This window comes from Pinus tabuliformis, chromosome 9 (genome assembly GCF_031772625.1).
Source record: "Pinus tabuliformis cultivar Carrire ecotype Pingquan chromosome 9, CPIR1, whole genome shotgun sequence".
In the NCBI taxonomy this organism is placed as follows: Eukaryota; Viridiplantae; Streptophyta; class Pinopsida; order Pinales; family Pinaceae; genus Pinus; species Pinus tabuliformis.
The window spans coordinates 269,120,279-269,127,230 of NC_142307.1; positions in this window are offsets into that span (position 1 = coordinate 269,120,279).

Sequence of the window (6,952 nt, forward strand, 5' to 3'; positions counted from 1 at the left end):
GTCCAGTCCCTTCTTTCTGAGGAACTGCCATGGAAGATTTACAACTGAAGAAAAACCAGAGATTCGTTTGATACTGAGGGTTATTATTGTTGTTGCAAGAGAAAGCAGGAGCGCAGAACTAAAGAACCTGAACAACACTTTTGAGGTAGCATGGTTATACAATGATATGTGAAACGTTTTAAATATTGAATGTGCGATGTTTTTAAATATTGAAATGCGCGTTGTCCAGTGATATTTGAAACTATCATATGATCCTGCCATTAGTTTTTGCTTCTCGACTTTTGCACATTTGCGAAGCACTTGGGTGTGTATAAACTACATATCATTGTCAGCATTAGTAGAGGAGGAAAAGTGATATTTACCCATGCCTTCCACAAGGATTCTGGAGAGACTACTTTACTTATAAATGAATAATATGCAATGCGGCACACATACAAGTTTTTGAGGACCCACAGAGTTTTTTGGATGCGTGGATCTATAATATCCTTGGAGGAGTATGCCAATTGTATTGTTTGATGCAAGGAGTGTTGTTGACTGTTTGCATTAAACAGAGATTAGATTTAGAGATTTGATATGACAGTATTGACACATTATTCTTTGTAAATGCCTATGATAAAGCATCTATTGAGTTGGTACTGCTGACATTGTTGATCTATAGACATGTATTGATGAAGTGAAGTATGATTTCACATTCTAGAGTTTCAGAGAGCTTGAAATTCCTTGATTCCACTGTTGTATAAAGAGTTTGGTGAGCTGATTGTAATCTTTTATGTTGCATGCTCCTCATTTGCCCACATTTATAAAGGATATTGCAATGACATTAAATTGTGAGTGATTGTTGCTAGTTGATAGTCGTGATCAGTTTCTTTAATGTATAAGATGATGAAGGAAATGACCAGACTTGAAGATGCATTAAAGTTACTGAATATCCTAATTCATTCCACTCCTGATGGGACAATCAAAATCAGTAAGGATTTTCTCTGAGAAATTCAGACATGCTTATATAATGCACAGGAAAAGATTGATTTTTTACAGATTGAATCACAGCTACAGCAAGAAGAGCTACATCAAAATAGACACCATTCTGAACCTGTTTTTGTTCAGAACATTGAGACAACCACCCATCAGCAGCATGTTAATAATGGTACAGTTCATTCAGATAAAGTAGCAGCTGTACATGCAGATGCAGAAACTCAGTCTGCACTTCCCAAGCCCATCATCAGACCTTGGGAACAGCTTGTCCATAACAAGCACAGAACTGGTCGTGGATATGACAAGGACTTGTCCTTTCATATTCCAGACTACGCCAAGCCCATTCAATTTCAGAGTGCCGGATTCATTCATGATAGTTCACTTGCTCCTCATGACAGTTCACCTCCAGCTATTCCAGATTCTGCCCCTCTTCCACAGCAACAACATCAACAAAAACAACAGATCGTGAAATGCCAACACTGTGACCGAGTTGGCCATCTGAAAGATCACTGTTTTGATCTTCATCCATGTAAGCACTGTCATAAATTCAGCCATTCTTCACACAGATGCTTCAGAAACAAACGTCCTGCAAGAACAAAGATTCATCTTGGATGGATCGCTTCTTGGCAATGGGCATCAACAGCCAAGAAGATATTCCAAACACATGTCAGAACTTGTTCTAGAATATTGAACAGTCTTGCAGTTGAGTTTTCTCCATCTTCTCACCTTGTACCTGACAGAGGGGGAAATGATGGTCATCTACAAGCTTCAAAGTCACATCAAGCGAGCCTGAGCCAGAACCTGCCACACCAGTTTCAGAGTTGTAACCAGAGACAAAGATGCCTGAACATGCCTTCAGTTGGCAATCTGGGACACTTCCTCTAGCAGAAGACTCCAGCTTCTTGCCAGTTTTGGAAGAGTTCCAGGAATTATAGAGTTGTTGGTCATCCTTAAACCATCACAGGTTGAGAACACTTCCTCTAGCAGAAGACACCAGCTTCTTGCCAGTTTTGGAAGAGTTCAGGAATTGCATTAAGCATTCCAGAGTTGTTGGTCATCCTTAAACCATCACAGATTGAGACTTCCCTTTTCAGGTTGAAGTTTTACCTTTTATGTGGGGTGAGACCTCCCTTTTATGGTTGAAGGTTTCCCTCTTTAAAACAATAGGATCACTTCCTCTAGCAGAAAACTTTAGTTTCTTGCCAGTTTTGGAAGAGTTCCGGGAACTGCACTAAGCGTTCCAGTGTTGGTGGTCATCCTTAAACCACCGCCCTTTTTACCAACATTTCATAGAGCACATTCAGCCTAGTGCTGCCATGTATTTTTTGCACATTTTGTATTACAGCTCTTTTCTTGGACTCATACATAACCCTTCGGATTAAGGGGGGGAATGTTGGACACATAATCCTAAAGGGTTAGTGTGGAAGCCGAAAAGACTAAGCAGTCCAAGAGACCTTGGGATCTGAAACCCAAGAGTCACAACATTGTATTATAAATGTACATCTCCTGTTAATAAAAAATGTACTGAATGATTTATCTTTCACATTCTTTGCTGTCCATGTGTGTTTAACAGCATTTGTTGTGGAGAGTATCCTTGGAACCATTGTCTAGTTCTCTAATGGAGGGGAGCATCATCCCATTGGCACAAGAGACAATAAATCACATAGAGAACCAAGAATCTAAAACGTGCCCATCATTTGGGACCCTAGAGTGAATTATTTACGGAAACAAGTAGGGTTGGAAGGTTCTTGGTCTATCATTTCCCCTTCAAAGCATGGATGGTGGTGGAAAAATGGAGTTCATGTTGTTTTTCAAGGCCCAAGGCCTTCTCTGCTAGTCTTTTAGGTAACAAATATCTCTCTTTTATGTCTTACTTAGGTAATTAAGATTTTCATACACTATATTGAATCCTCTCCCACAATCTCGTTGAGTTCCTCATCCTCCTCGCTCTGTCGTTGGAGGGAAGGATTAGTGGTGCATTTGATTTTTGGTTTCTCTGAGAAGGTTAGAATTGGAAGTAGGCCCGCTCTCGTTGTTATCTCTTTTCTCCAATGTTTTACAATTCTAAATTCATTTAAATTCAACACATTTGTGGTGGAATTAGACTTTGGAGCTAGAATAACCTCTCTTTTTCACTACCTAGGTGGTAGGTCGAACAATTAAGGGGTAAAGAGTATGTGGTGCCACGATATTTATTTATGGCGAGCATCCATTAGAGACTTTCATTATATTACTGGAATCTTTAAGATGCTCCGTGAATAATGCTATCCTTGGTGGCGAGGTGGCCATCAGAGGAAATCAAGAGGAGGAAGGGGAGCTAGTATCCCCTCGAAGAGATTCGCCCATAAATGTACACTCTCAATCTTCAAGCATCCCTCTATAGGAACCAACAACGGCTTCAAGCTTGTTTAGACAAATTTGAGGCTCGAATGACTCACATGGAATCCCACATTAATGATGCCTTCCAGCATCTAGCTAATAGAGGTACCAAGGTAAATTACCCCAATGCAAAAAATACCCCATGATGAAACCGAATTCCATAATATTTGAATGCCATAATATTTGAATGTGTGTTGTGTGCATTTCATAGTTAAGATGGTTGGGCAGAAAGAAATTTTTTGACATGTTTATGACTTCTAATAAGACTAAAAAAATCCATTCCAATGAATTTTCGTAGTTAAGTAATTATATTTGTATATGATTGTGTCAAACATACTATAGCAAACCTATCTTATCACCTTTATGAATTCAAATTCTGTTACGTCAAAAATGGTAATGTCCTACATAAAACCTGTCCTGATTTCCTAGAGTGAATCTTGGGATCTTCGAGATTGTACAAAATTCCCAAATTTACCAACTAATTGTGCAATTAGTTGGAATCTAAAACTAGGTTTTTCTCGTTATTTTGCAGTGACATAATGTCTTCTAAAACATATCTAAATTCTTAGATTAAGATCCATCTTCGGATACATATTTCTTCCAATCAAATTATATCAATTATATAACTATGTCATGTCAGTCTTATGCCACCTAGGGTAAAGCACGTGAAACCCGCTCGTTAATATATAATGTGTGTTCACTAAATATAACAGAAATATAGTTTCAAACGTACTATGAAAAAATGTCACTTGAGTACCATTTAGTGAGTGAGAACCCAATATATGACTGCTTAGCTCCAGCAGCGACACAAGTAGGATTATTCTCACCGCCTCAGACACATAGACAATACAATATTATTTTTCAAACAGCCACTCAAGTAGGATTATTCTGAGCACCTCCTGGGCCTCCATAGAAAATATATTTACCCCAGTATGGTTCTGTGACTGGAGTCCGACTCACCCCATAACAGTTGGGCTGTTCTAACCAATATTCAGCTTCCGGATTAAGCTCAGCCCCACCCCCATCAAGCATTTGTATGGCCCTGCTATATGCGGCATGACCATAGCATATAACGACACTGATGTGATGGATTGGTAGCATTACCCCAAATGGATGGTGTGGCGAGGACCATGGTGATGAGACCGGTGAATGAGACAACCCAACCCGATGTGGTACGGAGGAAAAGTGTCATGTTCACGAGTGACTTGCTACCTCTAAACTTTGATGTTCTCCCAATTTTTCCCCAGTCATTTCTGACCAGTACCTCTTTATTTTTGTCAAGCTTGAGGAGGATAACATATGCTTGTTCTATAACCTGCCCTTCGGGCAAGCCCATCGCTATGATTTCACGAGCCTAGCGATAGGGAAACTCGTTCTCGTCTAAAGACAATTTTGTCGCTACTTAATCATTTTAACGAGTCTAACGACAAAGAAAACTCGGTCCTTTTCATTTTTAGAGAGTCTGAAAAGGTACAGAAAGTCAACTCCATAATTCCTTTTTCGTCATCTAATCCCCTAAGTCCGAAAAAGTATAAAACAATACAGAAGGGATGGTTGTTCGATACTTTTACGAGCTGAACAAGACAAGCGCTCGATCTTTTTGTGCAATAATCCCTCAGGTCCAAAAAGATTAAAATCTAGAGGAGGGATAGCGTTCTGGTTGTTTAACGAGCTAGAAGGCCAAAACTCGGCAAACTTTTCATATTTTACGAGTCAGTGAAAAGAGCTCAAAGAAGACTCGTCTTTCGAGGAACGAGTGATAAACAGGGATAGCTACAGATTCCAGGTACAAATTGGAATTTTCCAATCACGGTAATGTCACGAGGGTGGCTAGGTGAAATCACTCTTTGCAGATGTTCCTCAAAAGGGGTAAACACACATATGGGGGTGAACGATCGGCCGAATGACAGTGGAGGTGATGGATGAAAACACGACCAAGGTTTTTTAAGGTTGATAGCTTTACGATCGCAATGGTTGTTTACCGGGATAGGTTCATTTTTTAATGAGCTTGGACTCTGCTGAAAACTTTGCTCACACTTTTCTATTTTTTACCGAGCATAGATTCCGTGGTAAAACTGCTCGATTCATGGTCAAATTTAATTTTTTACTTTTATTAGCTTTTCTCTTTTCAAATGTAGTACTTCATTATCAATTGCTGCAACAAATTTTGTTAGAAATGGATAATAATTGCATGAAAATGAGAATATAACCCTAATATTTAACTTTAAACGGTGTAAAAAGTCATAAAAAGGGGGTTTTACCTCTCATTTACCATTTCATTTGCATTTTTCTTGTTGGAGCTCTGGAGGTGCCTCTTCTTCCTTGATTTTCACCAGCTGATTCCGGGAGATTCTGTGGACGATTTTCGGTGCCGTTTGGACCAGGTAGGAGCTAAACCTTAGCCCTTCACTTTCATGGTTTCCTTTTTCACTTTCATGCCTGTTTTTCAGTGTTTCTGGGCCCCAGGGGTTCCATCAGGGCGCCCTGGCATCAGCGCAGGTTCCCCTTTCGAAATCTGCGCTGTATTTCAGTCAGCCTTGAGGCAGACTGCGTTCCAGAGCAGGGGGAACACTCTCTGCCTGCGCTGGGCCTAAAAAACTGAATTTGCATGATATTTTTTGATGATTTTTCGCCAGATTTTCATCAAAATCAGGAACTTACTCATTCTCTTGTTTGTTTGCAGGGAACTTCTACCAAAATGTCCCTTACATGGCGAGAACGAGAACATGAAGCAGAGGACATGGTTGCACTCCATGATCCAGTCACGGTGAACGCGCTTCGGAACTGTGGACTGCTGAAGTTCTTCCGTATCTCTAGCATGAGAGCACAGATATCTTTACTGCAGTATATGCTTGATGCTTGGGATCCTGTTAACCAAGTATTCCAGATTAGGGGGAAAACCATCCCCTTGACCATAGAAGACATGTACTTCTTGACTGGATTGTCAAGGCGGGGTGCCCCCATTTCTTTGTCAGGTACGGTCTGAGAGACCAATTCCACCAGGGATTACATTCGCCAGTATTGCAGGGAAGGTTCACAGCCGAGTAAAGACGGCAAGATTAACATCCGTTATATCACTGACAGGTCTCTCAGGTCCATTCTGTTCACCATTGGTAGGATGGCAGGCAGTGCAGCTTTGCATGTTGCCAACAGGTCTTATATGCAGTACGCTTTGGAGTGTCTCCAACCGAAAGTGTTTAACTGGTGTGATGCAGTACTTGTACAGATGAAAAGTCAATTGACCAAGGTAAAGGACGGAGGGCTGAAGAACTTTGGATTTGGTTCTATCTTGACTGCCTTTATCTTGGAGAAAGTCCCATTGATGCAACCTCAGTACATCATGCTTGATTTGCCTTCCCGACCGAGCCACGCATGCAGAGGTGGGTTGACCATATGTCCCGGCATGCTGGTCAACCTCATATTACTTTCACTGAGTCCTTCTTTAGGTGGTTCGAGCGTCAGGAGATGGCATTCTCTGAGTATCCATATGTGGGTATGGACTACCGAGGTGATCCGGACTTGGTGCTTCCGGATGGTGAGCAATGGGGCGCTATAGGTAAAATCTCTGACCATATCACTGTTTATTGTTTTTCATTTATGA